This window comes from Pyrus communis, chromosome 14 (genome assembly GCF_041283825.1).
Source record: "Pyrus communis isolate YQ-2024b chromosome 14, ASM4128382v1, whole genome shotgun sequence".
NCBI classification, from domain to species: domain Eukaryota; kingdom Viridiplantae; phylum Streptophyta; class Magnoliopsida; order Rosales; family Rosaceae; genus Pyrus; species Pyrus communis.
The window spans coordinates 14,754,864-14,778,398 of record NC_142578.1 but is presented as its reverse complement, the minus strand read 5'-3'; the positions used below and the strand labels follow the sequence as shown (position 1 = coordinate 14,778,398).

General features: G+C 36.1%; 1 non-coding gene and 2 pseudogenes across 1 annotated transcript; 1 reads left to right on the top strand and 2 right to left on the bottom strand.

The window, feature by feature from the left end:
• LOC148691284 (transcription elongation factor SPT6 homolog) overlaps positions 1–14,997 on the bottom strand; it is a 50,207-nt pseudogene extending 35,210 nt beyond the window's left edge.
• A 1,725-nt stretch (positions 14,998–16,722) lies between these two features.
• On the top strand, positions 16,723–19,195 carry LOC148691282 (uncharacterized; annotated as a pseudogene).
• Positions 17,279–17,385, bottom strand: LOC148691283 (small nucleolar RNA R71). The gene has a single exon (XR_015956058.1). It is a non-coding gene; the product is annotated as a small nucleolar RNA R71 (small nucleolar RNA).
• Positions 19,196–23,535: the final 4,340 nt, after the last annotated feature.

Below are 23,535 nucleotides of genomic sequence, written 5' to 3'. Positions count from 1 at the left end.
TTGTTTTGAGTCTTTTGAGTTTGTTTTGAGTCATATACGTTTAGTTAAGAGTCTTTGAGTTTGTTTAAGTGTTTTTAAGCATATTTTTACATCTTTGAGTCAGCTTTCATTAGATTAGCAATCTCTCCTAATCCCCGGCCTAGAACGATCCCTACTTACATCTTTACTACAATTGTCAATAAGAGGGTTTAATTTGAGTGCTATTATTTATCACATCAGTAAGCACACGATAAAGGATAAGATTAGGATTGAGAATATCCGAGGTAAAGTAGGAGTAGCTGAAATTGAAGGAAAAATGAAAGAAAATCAGTTATGGTGGTTTGGACATGTGCAAAGAATGAAGAAAAAAGAAGCTTGTTATAGATATGTTGGGAAGAAAAAAAAAATCAAAACATACTTTTACACTGTTTCTTAAATTGTAGAAAGCACAAAGTGTATGTAGAAGTAAAATTGTTGTAATTTTTTATTTTTTATTTTTTATTTTTACTTATGAAGTTGATTTCTATTGTGCACATGTTCTATCTTCATTGACTTGGAATTCAAAATCACTTTTGATAGAATTAATTTTCTTCTTTGTGTTTTGAGCTGAGTCCATAAGATTTGTATCACTGCTTGTTTGTTCTCTTGCCTTTTCAATCCAATAATGGACGAAGTTTCCCTACGTAAAATTGTAGAGGTCAATAATGTACTTGTTTTTTAAGTAAATAGGATAAAGTATTTTTAGGTATTGTTTGTTGTTTTGCTGACCACTATTGCTGCATTTTACCAGTAGCAATCAAATGCTAGATCTTTATCTTTTGAACCATGTCGAAGAGAATTGTAATGTGTCATTTCAGTAGTGTTTGTGTCCAAAACTACCAAGGAGAAGTGGTTGTAATGAAACAATGGGAAGAAAATCTTTGATACTTTTCCATGTTGGTGCATCAAATGTCTGTATAGCCTTTCCTTGTGTTTACATAGTTGCTTCAATGCTTTGTTCATTGATGTTGTGTTGGTTTAACAAAAATCCTTTTTATTTACGAATAATTCATGAAACTAATGTCTAGGATGATATGCATGAAACATCATAACTAGATATTTTATATATTCATATAACTATATACAGAGAACTTTAGTTGTATAATTTTTCAACTTTATAATGTATGTAGTTGATTAAAAAGTTATATAATGGATTTATATACTTACAAATATTGTTCCTTTGTGTTCTCTTTTTCTCTTTTCATGTAACAAAAAAAATCAACTATCTGAGTTGATATTGGTCCATTTGCCATCAAACTGTGCAGGTCTTCTTTCAACACCATTATTTGATAATAGTTAAAGTCTGTACTTTCTGCTGTCCAATATTTATCGCTGTAGAAAAGTAGAAAAAGTCTTAGAAATTATAATAATTTGTTATTATTGTACTAGGAAAGCTTTTTTATATACTAAACCTTAGTTTAAGAGTGTGTCTACTACTTACGTGTCCTCTGTTAAGCTGAACTGAATTAATCTTCTTCGGTCATCTAGTTTAAGCATATGGTACACTTGCAATTAGGTCTATTGCATGTTTTTGTCTCTGTGATTTGTTGGTGAAAAGTCATCCAGCTATGATGAAGGCTCATCTTTTAAATTCAAACTAAATGAGGGAATGCCTCCTATGATTTTCTTTCTCTTTTTGGTTGTTATTCTCCCAATTGTTTGCATTTTGCCTTACACGTCATTCCTCTGGATAACTTTAATGTCTACTTCTTGATCTGTTACTTTTGTCAATAATGTAACAGTTTTCTCCTGGAATGTTTGTTGTCCATCATCAAATTCAGTTGTTTGTTGGATTCCCTTGCCATGGACCATGCCTTCTTCGTTTTATTCCTTCTTTGATTCATAAACAGCATTTGGTTTCTCTTTTTTCTTGCTCTTAGTCACTGTTTGTTGTTGCAGCTTTTTGAAATTTCTCTTCTGCCTCTTTGATCCATCTTCAATTTTTTCGTTAACTTCCTTCTTTCTTTCTTTTTGCCTTTGTTGTGGTTGTTGAATCTACCCTTTTTTCTGTGTGCTTTGCGTTGGTTTTGCAACATTGTCTTCTTTGGAAATGGTGTCAATTTGTAGATGAATAGTTTCCTTCTTTGTACGTGATTCCTTTTCTGTATTTCCAACCATTTTCCTTTGTTGTGTCAGTTTGGTGGTGGTTGATATAATTTGAACACTGGTTTTGGTTAAGGTCGACATTTGGAGTTCTATGTTAACTAAGACCATTTGCAAAAACAGTGATTTATATTAGGGTAAATGACAATTACTTTTATAGCTATAATGCAAATAAAGAGTACAATAATATAGATGTTAAACTATTTCTTAAATTGAAGCTAAATGGGAAACTATTTATATCAAACTATTTATGAAACTGAAGATATTTTGTAGAAACTATTTATGAAAGTGAATTGAACTATTTACGAAAATGAATATATTTTGCACACTATTTATGAATCTAAATATATTTTTGCAAACTGTTTATGAAATGTACCAACATAAGGGACTTTTATATGAAAGTGAAAGGAACGCAAATTTTTTTTGTAGATCTGCGGAAATCTTTTTATTTTTGTTGAAGTGAGTAAAGTATGAAGATGAAGTCACAGTAGTAAGTGAAATTTAGGATGATATAAGTTGATACATTACTATCTAAGCTCGTAAAAAGTGGTACTTCTTGTGGATCTGTGATGAAATGATGTTAAGTAAAGAGAAATAGTTGATTTTTATGAAAATGATGTTTAAGTTCTTTACATGTTAGTGTTTTGTGCTTGATTCTAGTTGATCTAATTTATGCAAGTAGTGAACTAAGTATAAATGTCACATCCCGGCCCGGGGTCCACCACATCCCGGGCCCGCTCTTCCACCGTAGCACGATATTATCCGTTTTAGGGAATGCTTTCACAAGAACTTCCCAGTGGGTCGCCCATCATGGGAGTGCTCACACGAGAACTTCTCAGTGGGTCACCCATCATGGGAGTGCTCTCGCGCATTACTCACTTAACTTCGGAGTTCCGATGGAACCTGAAGCCAATGAGTTCCCAAAAGGCCTCGTGCTAGGTAGGGATGAGAATATACATATAAGGATCACTACCCTAGGCGATGTGGGATCTTACAATCCACCCCACTTAAGGGGAACTCGGCGTCCTCGCTGGCACATCTGTACCGAACGGTAGAGTGGCTCTAATGCCAAATTGTCACATCCCAGTCTCGACTCCACTGTAGCACGATATTGTCCGCTTTGAGCCCCGACCACACCCTCATAGTTTTGTTTCTAGGAACTCACGAGCAACTTCCCAATGGGTCATCCATCCTGGGATTGCTCTAGCCCAAACTCGCTTAACTTCGAAGTTCTGATGGAATGCAAAGCCAGTGAGTTTCCAAAATGCCTCGTGCTAGGTAGGAATGAAAATATGCATATAAGGATCACTGCCCTGGGCAATGTGGGATCTTACAATAAAATTGTTAAATTTGTGGAGGAATATAGTAAGATTGTTACCTTGGGTTTTTCTGCGTAGATTTGTGCGAAGAAGTTGTTGATGGAGTTTGACAACTTTTGCTCGGTTTTATCTGCGCAGAGCTTGGATGATGGAGACTGGATGATATGGATAATTAAGGACCATTTACTTAGTTTTTTGTACTGTGTTTCTGGAAATGGAAAATTGGCTGCATGCATTGATGGAAGTTTGTTTTTGCACGGGGATGTTGTGGGTAGGTGGTATTATTTCGACCTGTATTGGGCTTTATTTTTGTACTATATGGTTTGGGGTTTTTTTTTATTGTAATTTTTAAATTAAAAATAATAAAAATATTTTGGTTTTAGTTTCATAAATAGTGTAAACTTAATAATATTTTTTATATTAATTGGGATTTTGTTTGTTTTACTTCTACTTTTCCAAATACCAATAGGTTGAAATTTTTCATTTTTGGCGCTGATTAATAAGATTTAGTACGATTTTTATGTTAATAGGATATAACAATGTAGAAATATGGTGGCTTGAATCAACTTGCTTGAACTCTACCCTCATAATCTCACATGCCTATATTAATTTAAGAAATAGTACAAACTTATTCATAAACAATGTTCATTGGCACTTTCCATTTATATGTCCTTTTTTAGCAAATAGATGTAATTAATTAAGGCAAAACTATTATAAATGTGACAAGTCAAACCTATCGAGGAAAAGTGTTTGCTGTCAAATTCAACAATAACTTGAAATTTGACACCAACTTCATATAGAAATGCCACGAATGGTGTATATTATATAATATGAAGTTAGAACTGTTAAAAATTGCACCATTGTTTTATATCTAATCATATAATGCAATATGAAATTACATTCACAGGTTAATAATGTCTTCTTCATTATAACCATCTGGTATTGTTGCTTTTGCCCTTGATTTCCTTCTTTCTTCAAGCCCCCCTTGCAGTCCATTCACCAATGTAGTTATAATTTCTATCCTTTTCTTAAATACTTCTTCCTTGTTGAATGTGGGTTCTATCAATTTGCCCTTTTGTACTTGTTGTGCATAGTGAATGACAAATATCCCACAATCCAACCTGCATTTTTTAGTTTAACTATGAGTATGATAGATGAATACATCACTCGATAGTATTAGATGACATATAATGATGTCGTTTATATTTGAAGTTAGAGTAATTCTAGATATTATAAAGTTTGTACTTACGAGTCTTCTTGTTGTTTGATGCGAGATTTATACGCACACAAATTAAACCCTCTTTTTGACAATTGTAGTATAAGTATAAGTAGGGATCGTTCTGGACCGGGGATTAGGAGGGATTGTTAATCACTTGGATTTGACTTAAAAACGTAAAAACATAATATAAAACACTAAACTAGACTCAAAGAATGTAAAACTAAACTTTAAAACACTAAAACAAATCAAAAGACTCAAAATGCTTTTAAAAACACAAACTAAAATGCTATACTAAACTCGAAGAATTCAAAACTAAAAATAAGAAAGATTAAGACTAAGACTTAAACGAAATATGGGGGGATTGATTTTGGACGAATTTAAACTAAAATGGATAGATTGTAAAGAAAACAAATTGTAAATATGAAATTGACGGAAATGAATGGATGGTATGGCTAGCTAAGGGGTTCTTCTCCACACATGTTACACTTGCATAATAAAAAGATTTCCAATTGCATTTCAATAAATTATGAAACTCATCACCCCGGGTTAATTAGGTCCGCTTAAATTAACCGTCAAGTTTTCCTTAAGTTAATGAATTGGATGATTGCATACGACAACCCAAAGCATTCCCCACAAGTTCCCTACATGAATTGCATAATAGAGATACAAGCAAGAATCATTAAGTTCTTTGAAAACTATAAGTGTTGACGAGGCATTCGTTACTATGGAATACGCATGAAACTTATGCCAAGAATTCGTTTAACGCGATTGTTTATAAGCAACCTCCACTACTTGTGAATATAAGTTCATAACGATTAGGTGAAACTCACTTATATTCTAGCGTCATATTCATGAATGAAAATTAAGCGTGCACTCTCAATAAACATACATAAATAGGTTATCAATCAAATAGTTAAACAAATTGAATTCACAACTTATGAAACGCAATTAGAAGTAATCAAATCAAAATGCAAGCATAAACATTTATTTCGAATTACCCCCTAGCTAAAGGGGGATTAGTTCTTCATAACATTGAAATCAAAGAAACACCTAAACATTCCAACAACTCAAACTTGAATTGTATGAACGTTTAGGCACTCTTCTCTTCCATTCCTTATACGTACAAAACAAAGAGAATTAAAATGAAACATTGAAATCAAAGAATCACCTAAACATTCCAACAACTCAAACTTGAATTGTATGAACGTTTAGGTCCTCTTCTCTTCCTCGTTGTTGTAGCATAAGGTCTAAGGATAGTTGGTTTGGGGGAATGGAAGTGTGGAATGGAGTGAGGAGTGATGGAAATGGAAAGATGGTTGGTGTTTGGATTAGTAGGGAGGGGGGACTCACGGCTAAGGAAAGAATGGAAGTGTTTGAGGGGTGTTGTGTTGTGAATGAGATGATGCTTGAATGAATGAATGCAAGGGTATTTATAGGGGGAATGGGAGAATATGTGGGTGATTGTTTAAGAGTGAATGTGGTTGTTATGATTGAGAGTGCATGTGGATGAAATAATGATGGAAAAAGAGCTAGGTTGTTGGTGTGTGAATGCATGTGTTGAATTGGTGGTGCAATGATGAAAGAGTAAGTGCATGTGTGTGTGAAAGAGTAAGTGCATGTGTGTGTGAATGGTGGTGTAATGATGAAATAGGAAGGTGGAAATGCATGTGAGATGTTTGGAAAGGAATAAAGAATGAATGGTGGAAATGTGAGTGAATGATGTGCATGTGTGAGAATGCATGTGGAATTAAGAGGAGTATGGAAGTGAAATAAATGAATGATATGTTAAGTGATAAGTGAATGATATGTGGTGAGTGATAAGTGAATGGTTTGATAAGTGATAAATGAATTAGTTTAAAGGGCTAGGGTTTAAGTACATAGAATGGGCCTAAAATAGGTTGGTTTGTATGGCATAATGTGTTTGATTGGGCTAGAGCCATTGTTTTGTGTCTTCAAGTGCATACAAGGCCTTCAAATTCGTCCATCCTCTTGGCTCCATGGAAAAGCTATCCAATCCATGCCCAAAAATGCTCCAAATGGCCTCAAAATGCACTTTCTTGCTCCCTAAGCCCTTAGAACCTGAAAACACACAAAAGAAGCATAAATAACTAAAATAACTAAAGAAACATAACGTAAATGTACGAGAACAAGCCATTTAAGTCGCATGAATATGCTCCTATCAAATACCCCCACACTTAGCTTTTGCTAGTCCTCGAGCAAAACAGAATAAAAACAAATAAACAAAACGACACTAAACACGTAAAACACAACCTAAACCTTCCAACAACCGTCTTAGGGATTTCCAATGCACATGACATGTTAAAAATCATCATTCTCACAGATTTTAGTCATCTTCATACTTAAGTACATTCTTAATCATAGTTACCATATACTAGTTCACAATTATGCATTTAAAACCATGTTTTGAATGTAGTAACATGCTTTAGAGAATTTGCTCACTTTCTTTCAAGATATGCACTCAATTTTTACTCAGATTCTCTAACTACACACCCTAATCTAGTCATATGTGAGAAGATTGATGTAAACATGAAAACGACACTCACATATATGTATCACAAAGAACGCAAATTCTGGAGTTAATAATCAAGTTTAGATATGATCTCATGAATGGAATGCTACTACTTAGACGCGAGAACCAGTGACACCATAAGCTCATACCAAGTTCAAACTCCACAAATTGAAATACACAACACTCAAGATAGAAGTCAAGGGTTGTAACGGGGCTTGGGGTATGTGGATAACAAAGAAGGGATATGGAAAACAAAGGTTCTTAAAGAAATAGTGAGCAAAGCATTTGAATCAACTTAGAATTCACTTTTGAATGAAAACTCAACTTTTGAACAAAAAGGGAGAATTTAGACAATTTACGCCCAGAATTGGTGTTTTGGAACCTTTCTTCAATCACTTATTCTTTTCCCTTTTTTTTTTTTTTTTTTTTTTTTTTTTTTTTTTTTTTTTGAATCTCAAAACAAAAACACTTAAACATTCTCTCCCCCACACTTATTTTCTTTCATAATGTAACTCAAAAGGAATTCAATTAAGTCATGCTCACTATCTTTTAAGAACAAGGGTAAGGACGGTCATATTCTAGGTTAGGCGAAGATAAAGTGGGTTAACAAAGAACATGGGTTAACATGGCTCAACGGGGGTTAAGACTTACAATATATACGAAATATGGGAAGTAAGGCTATTTGGCTATGGTGGCAACTACACAACTTCATCTTGATATATGTTATGCAACTCAATATCATGCTTTGAATGAAACGGATATAAGTTCTAGCATTTAGTTCTATCATGATACAATTGCATTCTAAGTAGCAACCAAGCAAGGAATAATGAGATCATTCAACAACTTTAGAAAACAAAGAATCACAGAAAATAACTCTCCAAAGAAGGTAATGGCTCGAGTCTCACAGGGTTGTAGCGTTTGTTTGAGTTCCTTCCTTCAAGCATGTTACAAAAACGAATTTTCTTTTATGATTGCATGTGAAGTCATACATTATAACCATAACCAAGCATATACCAAGAGTAAATCAAACTTTTCTCTATGTTTATAACTCTTTTTAACAGTCATGCAATTACAAACCAAATCCTTATCATTGTGTTGGAAGGTACCCTAAGACACAAACTCACAAAAACGACTCAAAACACTCTTTTTAGGCTTTTCAAAACAATTTTTCAAATTTTTATGTGCTTTTCGGAGTTATAAAAACAAAACATACTAAAACACTCTAAAACAACTTAAAAACACCTTAAAACAGCAAGGAACAACATTTGAAGTTATGGGTGATAAAATCCCACGAATTTGCATTAACAACATTAGTTACCCCCCCCACATTTAAATCAAACATTGTCCTCAATGTTTTAAGCATAGATTCACACAAAACATAAGTAATCACACAAACAACAACTAAACATACTAAACATGGCAGAATGTAATTAACAAAGAGAAGAGTTTAGGGACGCAAATCTGGTTATGGAGTGTAAATTCCCTCTTCTCTTTGTTGATTGCATTGAGGCTTGATCTTGATGATTCCACAGGCTTACTCTCGAACTGGTTTCCGCCCATCATTGATTTTCCTTTGTGCTACTTCTTGAACTGGGCAGCAGGATGGTTCTTTTGGTCTCCCCCGAAGGTCTGAGCATACCCTTTTGGTCTGTTTCTTTGTTCAATCTTTCCAATTCGTATTGAAAAGGGTTGGAGGATAACTCAGCCTATGTTTGTCTCCACATGCTTCAATGTATCATTTTCACTTGCCTTACTCGCTCCCCTTTGCAGAAGTGGTCCCTTCTCCGGAAGTGTATCAACCGTTGAAGATGACTACTCGAGAGCAACGCTAGGTAAGCAATCAGGAATAGATTCCAAGCAGTTGGCTCCAGATCGGAAGACTGACTCCAAGTGCCGGCTGATTGCTTCTTTTACTTTGCCATGCGAGTAAGAACAAGGACAAAGAAAAAGACAGGGAAAAAGCATGATATGAGATACTTTTGCTTTTGACCTTGATGATATGAGATACCTTTGCTTTGAAGAAGCGGTGAATGAAACAGCACAAGCTTCAATCCGCCGTTTCCTCCTGGGTCATATGTACTCCAGGCATCTGGTATCATCTTTGGGGAAGAAGAAAGAATTGAGTATTTTGAAAGGCTTTGCTGGGAGTGCGCCCTCAGAGGTGAGGGAGAGTTGGGCAATTTCTTCAGGTTTGCCCTGCCATAAAAGACGAAGGTCGACATATATAGAGATAATATCAAGTGGTGGTACTTTTTACCCTTGTCGACAAACGTTTTGATCCCGCAATTCCGGCTTTTTGAAATAGTGGCGCCTCTTCGATCTTTGAATACGCCTCTTCGATTTCCGAGCAGGCGCCCCTTCGATTTCTGAACGACGCCCCTTCGATTTCTGAACGACGCCCCTTCGCTTTCTGAATGACACGTGGTAGTGCAGATGCGGCTCCTTTTGACAAAGCTGCACGCGTTTTCTGAAAAGCAGAGAAAGCGTCGCCGAACTTTGCGCTTGTCGGCTAAAGAGGTGTAGTTGCGATGATGGCCTCCACGTGCGTCTTCTGAAAAGCTGAGAAAACGTCGCCTAAATTACGCCGAAAAATCCGGCTCTTTGAATCGGTGGACGCGTCGCCTTGGCATTTTATAGAGCTATCGATCACCGCCAACATACACACTCTGAAGATTTCCCATTCCTGAAACTCGACTCCGGCCCTTTGTGAAATTTTTAACTCCATCCACCCCTTCTCTTTGAACACTTTTGAAAAAAAATGGCAAACTCATCGAACCTTAGCTTAGATTTGAGTCTCAGCAGCGATCCGGTTGCGCCCCGTCAAGGTAATGTATGGCGCCCTTCTTTTTTATCTTCTAACGGTCCTCTTTCAGGTGAAGACTCTGTGATGCAGGACGCCACAACAGCTACAATAGTAGCTAAAAACCTCCTCACTCCAAAAGATAGTAGGCTGCTGTCAGGACGGTCCGATGAGTTGGCCGTTCAAGAGTCTCTCGCACTTAGTGTTCAGTGTGCGAGCTCTGTGTCCAACATGGGCCTACGCCTGCTTGCCCGCTCCCGTCAGGTGGAATCGTTGATGGCAGAGGTGGAAAGACTTAAGCAAGAGATCCAGCAGCTTAAGTACGAGAATAGAAGTTTGCATGTGCTTGCAAATAACTATTCGTCGGGGATGAAGAGGAAGCTTGATGAGCTGCAAGAATCTGAGGGTCGAATTCACAATGACCGCCAAAGGCTTGCGTCTTATCTCCAGAGGCACCTTTTTCCTGGGTCATCCAGCTCTTGGCCAAGTATTGAGGCCTGGAATGCTCTAGCTCCGATGCCTCCCGCTCCGATGGCTTCCGCTCCGATGCCTCCCGCTTCTATGCCTCCCGCTTCTGCGCCTTCCGCTTCTGCGCCTCGTAGTGGGACTTCACGCAAACAACCTTTGTGAAGCTCCACCTTTCTCCATGTTTAGTATCTTTCTTTTTTTCTTTTTTTTTTATTTTTTTTTTATTTTTTTTTTATTAACATAAATAAAATCAAACGGCATAGAATTGGTCCTTGAATGGAAGGTGATAATTGAAGTGAACCGGCATTGGTTTGAATTCTAGTGTAGGTGCCTGATTCAAAAAAAATAGCAAGTTAGTATAAAATCTAATGGAATTTGGAAAAAAATACTTACTTGTTTTGTCCGACAAGAACTCAATGACAAATACCACTCCTTTGAAAGTTTCAGGGATATTGGACTTGGCCAGATTGCAAGTGATGGTTATTACTTGTCCAATGTCATCAAATTTAACTTCTTTGGATTTTGTGGTTTCAAGAACGTCCTCTTTGATGGATTCATGACATTCCCTACTTGTCACCTTTGGAAGGGCTTCCAAGATGTCTTTTTCACCTTCTTCTTCCTTGGAAGTCATGAATCTGCAAGGAATAGGGTTAAAAATAATGAAATTTGGAACAACCATACCTGTATTAGATGGCATAGGAGCCTCCGGTAAAGGTGTTTCCACCCTTTCCGTGGGTTGGGTGTATTCCTCTTCCTTGTGATTTGATTTTGATGGTTGAGGGTCCGTTCCAACCTCCTTGTCACTTCTCAACATGATTTCCTTGGCAGTTTCAAATTCTCCCTTCTGATTTGCAATGGTTGAACTAGGGAGTTCGCCTTGGTCGCAAAATTGTCCTTCGAACTCCGCTATCTGCCCAATTTGCTTTTCCAGAGTAGTAAGTAATTGAAAAATCGTATCATTATCATTTGAATTACCTACATTCCTTTGGGCAGGTTGTGGTGGCTGCATAGGCGTTGAATAGAACTCCTCATACGGCTGCCAATATCCTTCTTGTTGAGCCTCATTGTCTTGATTTTGTAAGCCCTGCACCAAACAAATTAATTCATCAAGCTTTTGGTTATAATTTATTGACGAACTTAAATTTGGTTGGGCATATTGAATATGAGGTTGTGGTGGCTGCCAATATCCTCCTTGTTGAGCATTTTGAGGTTCCCACCACGTAGAGTTTGAATGATCACTCCAATCTGAACTGTAAGTATTGGAAAACACGTTATTCCTTGATTGAAGATCAAATATATCAACTCTTTGCATTTGGGACCTTTCCATGAGCTGTGACAAAAGAGAAGCGTTATCAAGTGCCATGTTGTTCTTCTCTAGTACTTGAATTCAACAAACAAAACACAATTCAAAAACTAAAACTAAAATACATAACAGAAACGAACAATCCAAGAGATTAGCAAATTTGCTAATCCCCGGCAACGGCGCCAAAATTTGATGCGAGATTTATACGCACACAAATTAAACCCTCTTTTTGACAATTGTAGTATAAGTATAAGTAGGGATCGTTCTGGACCGGGGATTAGGAGGGATTGTTAATCACTTGGATTTGACTTAAAAACGTAAAAACATAATATAAAACACTAAACTAGACTCAAAGAATGTAAAACTAAACTTTAAAACACTAAAACAAATCAAAAGACTCAAAATGCTTTTAAAAACACAAACTAAAATGCTATACTAAACTCGAAGAATTCAAAACTAAAAATAAGAAAGATTAAGACTAAGACTTAAACGAAATATGGGGGGATTGATTTTGGACGAATTTAAACTAAAATGGATAGATTGTAAAGAAAACAAATTGTAAATATGAAATTGACGGAAATGAATGGATGGTATGGCTAGCTAAGGGGTTCTTCTCCACACATGTTACACTTGCATAATAAAAAGATTTCCAATTGCATTTCAATAAATTATGAAACTCATCACCCCGGGTTAATTAGGTCCGCTTAAATTAACCGTCAAGTTTTCCTTAAGTTAATGAATTGGATGATTGCATACGACAACCCAAAGCATTCCCCACAAGTTCCCTACATGAATTGCATAATAGAGATACAAGCAAGAATCATTAAGTTCTTTGAAAACTATAAGTGTTGACGAGGCATTCGTTACTATGGAATACGCATGAAACTTATGCCAAGAATTCGTTTAACGCGATTGTTTATAAGCAACCTCCACTACTTGTGAATATAAGTTCATAACGATTAGGTGAAACTCACTTATATTCTAGCGTCATATTCATGAATGAAAATTAAGCGTGCACTCTCAATAAACATACATAAATAGGTTATCAATCAAATAGTTAAACAAATTGAATTCACAACTTATGAAACGCAATTAGAAGTAATCAAATCAAAATGCAAGCATAAACATTTATTTCGAATTACCCCCTAGCTAAAGGGGGATTAGTTCTTCATAACATTGAAATCAAAGAAACACCTAAACATTCCAACAACTCAAACTTGAATTGTATGAACGTTTAGGCACTCTTCTCTTCCATTCCTTATACGTACAAAACAAAGAGAATTAAAATGAAACATTGAAATCAAAGAATCACCTAAACATTCCAACAACTCAAACTTGAATTGTATGAACGTTTAGGTCCTCTTCTCTTCCTCGTTGTTGTAGCATAAGGTCTAAGGATAGTTGGTTTGGGGGAATGGAAGTGTGGAATGGAGTGAGGAGTGATGGAAATGGAAAGATGGTTGGTGTTTGGATTAGTAGGGAGGGGGGACTCACGGCTAAGGAAAGAATGGAAGTGTTTGAGGGGTGTTGTGTTGTGAATGAGATGATGCTTGAATGAATGAATGCAAGGGTATTTATAGGGGGAATGGGAGAATATGTGGGTGATTGTTTAAGAGTGAATGTGGTTGTTATGATTGAGAGTGCATGTGGATGAAATAATGATGGAAAAAGAGCTAGGTTGTTGGTGTGTGAATGCATGTGTTGAATTGGTGGTGCAATGATGAAAGAGTAAGTGCATGTGTGTGTGAAAGAGTAAGTGCATGTGTGTGTGAATGGTGGTGTAATGATGAAATAGGAAGGTGGAAATGCATGTGAGATGTTTGGAAAGGAATAAAGAATGAATGGTGGAAATGTGAGTGAATGATGTGCATGTGTGAGAATGCATGTGGAATTAAGAGGAGTATGGAAGTGAAATAAATGAATGATATGTTAAGTGATAAGTGAATGATATGTGGTGAGTGATAAGTGAATGGTTTGATAAGTGATAAATGAATTAGTTTAAAGGGCTAGGGTTTAAGTACATAGAATGGGCCTAAAATAGGTTGGTTTGTATGGCATAATGTGTTTGATTGGGCTAGAGCCATTGTTTTGTGTCTTCAAGTGCATACAAGGCCTTCAAATTCGTCCATCCTCTTGGCTCCATGGAAAAGCTATCCAATCCATGCCCAAAAATGCTCCAAATGGCCTCAAAATGCACTTTCTTGCTCCCTAAGCCCTTAGAACCTGAAAACACACAAAAGAAGCATAAATAACTAAAATAACTAAAGAAACATAACGTAAATGTACGAGAACAAGCCATTTAAGTCGCATGAATATGCTCCTATCATTGTTGTGCACGAGTCTTGTAGCTTTCAATATCTATTGTTAAGGTGCTAGCACTCTTTAAGTCCTTGTATATTGTTTGGATCTTGTCTTGCTGTAAAAAAAGAAAGAAATACAATGTTTTGTATGAAACAATTTGTTTTCACTTGAAATTTAATACATAAAATGGATTATTTAAGGTTGTCTTTACCGCTTGCAAAGCATGGTCAAAATATTGGTCTTTGCCTCCTTCAATCCTTGGTAGTTTTGAATTGTAATGAATCATTCTTCGTTTTTGAATGTCCCAAACTATCAAGGTGAAGTGGAAGTAGTGCTTCATCGGGATGAATACTTTGCCAACCTTGTCCACATTTTCTTCCAATATTGTTTGCAAACGTTGGTCAAGGTATTCGTCATCACTCTTTGGTCTTTGTATCTCCATGTCATTCTGTTTGAATACAAAGAAATATTATATTAAACAAATGGACAATAGTTGTCTAGGCACTATTTATGAAACCATAAACCAAAATAGGTACACTATTTATGAAAGCGGTCAAGTACCTAGGGCACTTTTTATGGAAGTTGACTAAGAACTTGAACTGTTTATGAAGCTAGACGAACAACTGGGCACTATTTATTTAAATGCACTAAGAACTAGTGACTAATTAGAAACTTAAAACAAGAAAAATACATTATTTATGAAAATGAACTAATTGTCATACTATATTTGTGAAATCGTAGAACCACATATTTGTAGAAAAAGTATTGTTGGTACTTACAAAGATGTAGGAGGAAAGATAGAGATTTTGTTCCTTGCCCTCTTTCATTTCATTTTGACTTGATGTAGAAAAAAACATCAATCAATTTCACGTCAATTGGTCCATTAACAAATAGTGAAGTCAAATCAATTTTTAGCATAACAAGCTCAGTGGCCATGCTCCCTGTCTTCGACATCAACCAAAAGTAGTCCCTATGTAAGAAATAGTGTGGATCATGCTATTGCTTTGTGGATCATACTTGTGTCCCATCTTGTGTACCATTGGAAAAAAAACTACATACAAATGGTAGAAACTAACCAAAAAATGATAGAACTCACAGTATTTATGAAATATGTCAAACTATTTATGAAATATCCCACACTATTTATGAATATAGAGCAATATAACCTACACTGTTTATTAATTATGCCACATTATTTATAATGAAAAGGGCAAAACAAAACAAAACAAAATCAATGTACATTGTTTATGAAAGGGGTGAAAACAAAACCAAATCAATCAACATTATTTATGAAATGGAGCAAACTGAATATTAGTCCAAAATAGCTACCAATATTTAAGTCTCCCTAGTAAAGCCACCTGAATAAGGTGGAGGTTTTCCCCCCGTAACTTTTGCTCGACATTTTAGACTACAGTACTGTCATTTGGAGATAAACAACATTCTAATTGCAGTATTTACTACAAGTTTACAACAACACCAAAACTCCGGAATCTATCACAAACGAGGGAAGTAAATGCCCAATTACTGGGATGTATTGGCAATCTGTAACAGCCTCTTTAACATTATAAAACCTAACCTTTCAGCCACTTTTACACACATCTGTCATTTGGAGCGAATTTCACAACTCCAGTCACTATTTTTCTCTCTTTTCATCAACACTCAAAACTCCACCCATTATATACACTCCAACATCAACGAAGACTCATCATGATAGGTTGTTCTTGGAGAAATTTAACATCTGAATTGTTTCAAGGGTTTTCTTTCTCTTCGATTTATTTTCACTCATGTTGTGTATTTCCAATTTCATCTCAGTGAACATGATGTGTAACTAAATGCATAGTTAGGGATTTCGATGTAGCCTTGCACAATTGATTCGTGTTTTTATGTTAAAATATTAAATTTATCAATATGTCTCTTGTTTCATTCATTGAATCTTTTGTTAAATTTGTTTGTTAGTTTTAATGATTGATCACCATTAGGATTTCTTACAGATCATTTGATCAAGATTATAGTAAACATCATGCTTAATCTTGGTAGACATGTGAATGAATAAAGAGAATGCTATGCAAACATCCTGCCATGTATTTTCTTTGGTTCTTTAACGTTTTCTTGCATGCTAAAGACTCTTAATTTGGAACCGAAGTTGAACATCCCAATGAGGTTGTAGATTAGGAGAATTTGATCAAAACCACACATCATATGGCTAATCATATATATGTAAAACAAACTGTGGAAACATGTTGGTAATTGAATATGGTTTAACTTTATTGATTTTGTAAAGGTGCACTTGAAATCCCTGGACCCATCCTCATCGTTTCTCAATCAACATATCATTCATTATTACATTTTTCTTGCTTTTTTAGTTATTCTCATTAACAGCACAAAACCTACATTCAATTTGTTATTTCATTGTTTAGTTAGGGTTATTTCAATACTAGTAATTTATAGAGGTCTAATTAGTCCCTGTGGTACAACACTCTTACTTGTGCCATTATACTAACCATATATTGCACTCGGAATGAACACAACAAAATTATGGCGCCGTTGCCGGGAACTAATTTCAACCCCCTATAATTGCTTGTTCTTCAAACCCTATCAATTTTCATTTTCAGTTTAGATTTCTAAATTTCATTTGTTTTCTTTCTATTTCTCAGGTAGTATATGTCCGAAAAACTGGCTGAGATAGGCCAAAGACTTGAACGGATAAAGAGCAACACTTTTGAGAACTTTCTATCAACTAGTGCTCAAATTAATCGTGAAGAAGAGGACGATCAATCTTCTAGATCAACGAGTGTAGGTGCTTATTATGAGCATTTCAATTTTGAGCAAGAAAAAGAGATGGCAGACAATGACGATGACAATCGAGCTTTGCAGGATTATGCTTTGCCTGTTATACCAAATTCACCTTTGTGCATCTTGTTGCCTGTTGAAGCTAGAAACTATTATCTTAAATCTTCACATTTTCATATGCTTCCTTCTTTTTATGGTTTACTTAACGAAGATCCATTAGCCCATATTAAAGAATTTTATAATGTTATGAGTGGTTTACCTTTGCAGGGAGTGAATGAAGCAAATCTGAGAATGATGGTCTTTCCTTACACATTGAAAGATAAAGCTAAGGGTTGGCTAATGACTTTAGCACCTGGTTCGCTCACCACTTGGGATGCCGTAGCAAATAAATTTTTAGACAAGTTTTTTTTCTACTCAAAAGATAGCCACTTTGAGAGGGCAAATCTTTAACTTTAAGCAAGATGATGGAGAACCTTTCAATGAATGTTGGGAGTGCTTCAAAGGCCTTTTGCTGTAATGTCCACATCATGGGTTACCTCCTTACTTACAAATGAAATTTTTTTTATGATGGATTAAACCAAACATGTCAATCAACTATTGATAATGTAGCAGGTAGGGCTTTGAAGAAAAAGAATGCTCAAGAGTCATATAACATCTATGAGATGTTGGGATCTAATGCTCAACTCAAAGATACAAGAGGTAAATGAGCTGGAGTGTATGAAATAAGTTCTAATAATGATCTTGCATTGGAGGTGGCAAGTTTGGAAAAGAAGCTTGATTTTGTGCTCAATATGGTGCCTAAGATAGCTGAGATGTGTGCCATTTGCAACATACTAGGTCATCCTACTTATCAATACTCAGCTAGTGAGGTTTATCACCAATTCGTCCAAGAGCAAGTGAATCTTATGAACTCTTACAATCAAAGGCCAAGGAATGACACATACTCTAATACATATAACCCTAGTTGGAGAGATCATCCCAACCTCTCACGGAAGAATAACAATCAGTTTCAAAACTTCCAACCAAAGCCTGCCATTACACTTGAAGATACGGTCAAATGCTAGCTCAAAACATCGTTTAATTCCAACAAACTACCAATAGTACTTTCCAACAACACTCGGCTGCTCTAACCAAAATGGAGACACCATTAGGTCAGATTGTAGATGCTTTGAGTCAAAGAGAGGCCGGAATGTTTCTAAGCCAACCAGTGATACTTCAAAGGAACCAAGAGCAGGCCAAAGCAATTACTACACTTAGAAGTGGTAAGGTTATTAATAATGAAGTTGGTAATGAAGTTACTAATGTATCTGATCATGTGAATGCAGGTGCCACTTACGAAGAGAATGAGAAACTGAATGATGATCCAAGCAATGCCACTTCTTCATTTGAAGCCCCAAATCTTCACAAGGTTGAAAAACCTTACACTCATCCCATCCCATTTCCTGGAAGACTTGCCAAAAGCAAGCTAGATAAGTCATCTAAAGAATTTTTTGATATTTTAAGTAAAGTGAATGTTAATTTACCTTTGCTTGATGTCATTAGGAATATGCCAGCGTATGGGAAATTCTTCAAGGAGCTGAACAACTATAAGAGAAGGTATGGACCGAATGAGAAGGTGATTGTGTCTGAAAATGTGAGTGATGTGCTTCAAAGAAAGCTTCCACCAAAACTTAAGGATCCGAGCAGTTTTTCTATCAATATCACCATTGGAGACAAGCTAGTAGAAAAGGCTATGCTCGATTTGGGTGCTAGCATCAATTTAATGCCCTATACAATGTACCTTCAATTAGGTTTGGGGGATTTGAAGGCAACAACTATTTCATTGCAACTTGCTGATCGATCAGTGAAATATCCAAGAGGTATAGTGGAAGATATCTTAGTTCAAGTTGACAAACTAATTTTGCTTGCTGATTTTGTAGTGTTGGATATGGAAGAAGCTCCTATACATGATCGTGAATTACCTATTTTGCTTGGCAGACCCTTTATGGCCACTGCAAAGACTATCATAGATGTGCACAATGGTCTTCTCACCATGATTGTGCTATGAGAAACTGTGCAATTTAAAGTGTTTGAATCTCTTTCTCACCCTTCTAGTTCATTTGATTGTTGTTCTGTTGATGTGCTTGATTCGCTTGTTTTTAATAACTTTTTGCAGGCACAATCTTGTGATCCATTATAATCTATTTTGAGTCAATCTCAAGATGAGTTTGACGAAGAATATGCACTCATGGAGGTGGTGGCTGCCTTGGAAGCATTAAAACCTTATCCCTCTACTATTTCACCTATTATAGAGCCATTAAATCCATCTATCACAGATATGATCCCTTCCAATAGAAGAAGATAAGCTAATTAGGGTGTTAAAAGAGTTCAAATCAGCCATTGGCTGGTCTATTGCAGATATCAAGGGAATAAGCCCTACCATGTGCATGCATTCGATTTTATTGGAAGAGGGAGCAAAACTAACCCGTGAACCACAAAGAAGGCTCAATCCACACATGACAGAAGTAGTGAGAGCTGAAGTGTTGAAGTTGTTAGATGTGGTTATCATATACCCAATTTCTGATAGCAAATAGGCCAGTGCTGTTCAAGTAGTGCCTAAAAGGATTGGAATCACAGTGGTAAAGAATGAGAACAACGAGCTTGTGCAACCAAGACCTGCAACTAGTTGGCGTGTTTGCACTGATTATAGGAAGTTGAATTTGGACACTAGAAAAGATTATTTTCCTATGCCTTTTATAGATCAAATGCTTGAGCAATTAGCTGGTAACTCATATTATTGTTTTCTTGATGGATATTTAGGTATCAAATTACGATTGCTCTAGAAGATCAAGAAAAGACTACATTTACCTATTCCCTTGGCACTTTTGCATATAGGAGGATGCCTTTTGGCCTTTGCAATGCCCCAGCAACATTCCAAAGATGTATGTTAGCAATATTTTCAGACATGATTGAGAGATTCATTAAGGTATTCATGAACGACTTTTCAATTTTTGGTTCTTTTTTTTATGATTGCCTTCACCATCTATCTTTAGTGCTTCAAAGATGTCAGGAAACAAATTTGGTTCTCAATTGGGAAAAGTGTCAATTCATGGTGAAACAAGGTGTTGTGTTGGGTCAAGTAATATCTAACAAGGGAATTAAAGTTGACAAAGCCAAAATTGACATTATCTCAAATATGGCTGCCCCTACATCAGTGAAGGGAGTGAGAAGCTTTCTAGGACATACTGGCTTTTATCGTCGTTTCATTAAAGATTTTTCCACGATCACTCGTCCATTATGTAATCTTTTGGCTAAAAATATTGTATTTCACTTTGGTAAAGATTGTATGAATGCGTTTAACACCTTAAAACATGAACTAACCTCTGCTCCTATTATTATGGCACCAGATTGGTCTTTACCTTTTGAATTGATGTGTGATGCCTCTGACTATGCTATTGGTGTTGTTTTAGGTCAAAGAGTGAATAAGCTCCCACATGTGATTTGCTATGCAAGCCGGACATTAAACGATGCTCAACTCAATTATCAACAACTAAGAATAAGTTGCTTGCTGTTGTTTTTTCTTTAGAGAAGTTTCGTTCATATCTTGTTGGCTCTAAAGTAATTGTTTAATTTGACCATGCAGCTCTTAGGTACTTGTTGACAAAGAAGGATGCCAAACCACACTTGATTAGATGGGTACTCTTATTACAAGAGTTTAACCTGGAAATGAGAGACAAGAATGAGAGTGAAAATGTTGTTGCTGACCACTTGTCACGCATTGTTGATGAAAACCATGGAGATGGACAAATTCTGTCTCTCAATGAATCATTCCCAAATGAACAGCTCTTTGTCATTCAAGAAAAAGAGCCATGATATGCTGATTTTGTTAACTGTCTTACTTATGGTGTAATTAGAGATGATTTCACTTTTCAGGAGAAAAAGAAGTTCCTTTCAATGGTGAAACGCTATGTTTGGGATGAGCCATATTTTTTCAAGTATTGCCTTGACCAAATCATCCTAAGATGTGTCCTGGACAGTGAGCAGCAAAGCATAATAACATTCAGTCATGCATTGGCATGTGAAGGACAATTTGGTGCCAAAATGACAACTTTAAAGGTTTTACAATCTGGTTTCTTTTGGCCTACATTATTTAAAGATGCTTTTGATTTTTGTTCTAAGTGTGATAGGTGCCAGAAAATGGGGAACATCAGCCGCAAGAATGAAACACCATTGAGCAACATTTTGGTGGTGGAGTTGTTCAATGTGTGGGAATCGACTTCATGGGATAGTTTCCATCCTCCTTTGGATACATATACATACTAGTGATGGTGGCAGCCATTTCTACAACAAACCCATCGAGGAATTGATGAAGAAGTACAACATCACACATAAGGTGGTAACTCCATGTCATCCTCAAACCTCAAGCTAAGTGGAGCTTAGCAATAAGGAAATAAAGAACATTTTGATGAAGACCGTCAGCCCTACAAGGTAAGATTGGTCACTTAGGTTGAATGATGCACTTTGGGCTTAGCGAACAACATACAAGACCCCCAATTGGAATGAACCCTTATCAACTTGTGTTTGGAAAGGCATGTCATTTTCCAATAAAGCTCGGGCACTATGCATATTGGGCCATAAAAAGGTTTAATTTGACCTCAAAGAAGCCGGTATAGTGAGGAAGCTTTAACTTAATAAGTTGGACGAGCTCATAAATGAATCATATGAGAATGCTAAGATCTACAAAGAACGAACCAAGCTCTACCATGACAAAGTAATTCTTAGGAAAGAGTTTCAACCAGGTATGAAAGTAATTTTGTATGACTCACATTTGCGACTTTTTCCAAGTAAACTAAAGTCTAGATGGGTTGGACCTTTCAAAGTGAAGTATTTCCCTATGGAGTTGTGGAGATAGAAAACATCAAGAATGGCACTCGTTTTAAGGTCAATGGGCAGTGTTTGAAGGTTTTTTTGGAGAATGTGGCATAAGAGCAGGTCTATCTAGTTGTGGATTATCTCAAGTTTACAACTTAAACATGCTGTCATGTCTTCCTGATGTGAAAATTAACTTGACACACAAATTAAACCCTATTTGTGACAATTGTAGTATATATGTAAGTAGGGATCGTTCAAGACCGGGGATTAACTAGGGATGCTAATCAACACAAATAAGACTAAAAAAGACTCAATTTTAGACCTAACAAGTGATTTTGATGAAAATAAAACTTAACTTGACTCAAAAGACCAAAAGAAAATAGATTTTGACTCAAATAACAAGACTAAATGAAAGGGGGATCGTTTTTGACGAATTTAAAACTTAAAACAGAAACCTTGCATAAAACACTTTGTAAAAACGAATTTGGGTGAATTAAATGGGTGAAAGGCTAGTTAGAGGGTCCTTCTCCACTCATGATATATGAATACAAACCAATTTCTAGTTATTATTCCTTTAGACTATGAATGACAACACCCCAAGTTAGTTGCATCGCACAACTAACCATTAGATTTTCCTTATTTCATTGAATTGAATGAATACGCATTACAATCAAATTATCTTTCTCAAGTTCTCTATATGAAACGCATAATAAAGATACATATCAAAAGAGTTTTGTGAAAATCATAAGCATTGACAAGGTATTCATCACTATGAAACGCATGAGACTCATACCAAGGATTCACTTAACGCAATTGTGACTAGCAACCTCAACTGCTTGTGAATATAAGTGAATAACTATTACGTGAAACTCCCTTATACTCTAGCATCAAATTCACTCTCTTATACTCTAGCATCAAATTCATGCATGCAAATTAAGTGTCGACCCTCAACCAAAACACATAAACAAGTTTTGATAACTTAGATAAGCAAATCACATTCAATACTCAAGAAACAATAACTGGACGTAATCAATTCATATAAAACATATAATCATGGCTTCGAATTCACCTCTAACTAAAAAGAAATTAGTTCCACATGTTCATCATAATTGAAAACCAAATTAAAGTAAACATCAAACTGAAACTAAGGATAGAAAGAACCTAGAAACCCTCCACACTCCAATGGCATGCACAACACTCCCTTGGATGGCAGATTGCACAAGTCCTCTTCTCCTTCCTTCCTTGCTTGCGGCACTAGGGTGATGTGGTGTAAATTATGGTATTTGGTGGCTGAATGTATGAATGAGTGAATGGATGATTGAAACCTGCGACAAAGGCTTATATTTATAGGCTAGGTTTCATGGCAAAGCCTTGGATAACAAGGATAAGGCAAGGCATAAGCTGAATAAGAATAGAATTGTGCAACCAAAACCCAAGTGGAATGGGTTTAAAACAACCAGAAACCAAGGATAGGGAATACACGGCATAGGTTGGGGTTTCTAGAAGGGAATATGTGCGGCACCTTAGGGATAAGGCTTCTAGAATCTGAGTTATGTATTTAAATGTATAACTAAACCCTTCTAAATAGCTAAAACTAAAGCACAAACTGATTTGGATAAGATAAGATAGGATAATGCTAGATTTAGGAAAGGATAAGGTTGGTTAGGATAAGATAAGATAAGGTTGGATAATGGTCCTTATTTCTTGCTCTTTCCTTATCTTCTTTGTATTTGAACTTGTTTCTCCGGATTTGTAGCATGTTCCTAGCCTCTCTTGACTTCAATTTCGTCCATCCACCTTGCTCCATAGTTAAGTTATCCAATCCATTCCCAA